Source organism: Grammomys surdaster, unplaced genomic scaffold (genome assembly GCF_004785775.1).
Source record: "Grammomys surdaster isolate TR1022 unplaced genomic scaffold, NIH_TR_1.0 547, whole genome shotgun sequence".
NCBI classification, from domain to species: domain Eukaryota; kingdom Metazoa; phylum Chordata; class Mammalia; order Rodentia; family Muridae; genus Grammomys; species Grammomys surdaster.
In genome coordinates, this window is record NW_021604966.1 from 1 (window position 1) to 334 (window position 334).

Below are 334 nucleotides of genomic sequence, written 5' to 3' on the forward strand. Positions count from 1 at the left end.
AACTCAACAGAGCTCTCCTTTGGGACCTCAGCATTGGAATTAAAGCTGGGTGTCACCTTGCCTGGCCTAACTGTGGCTTAAAAGTCGTTAATTCAGGAGCCCAGTGGTGTTAGCAGCACACACCTTTACTCCCAGCAATCAGGAAGCAGAGGGGTTGGATCTGAGTTCAAGGCCAGCCTGATCTACAGAGACAGTTTCAATAACAGCCAGGGATCCCTAGAGAAACACTGTTAAAAATACAAATATAGTCCAAGTCAAGAGTCTGATATTTGGAAAAGGGGGAGGAAAGAGAGAGAGAGAGAGAGAGAGAGAGAGAGAGAGAGAGAGAGAGAGA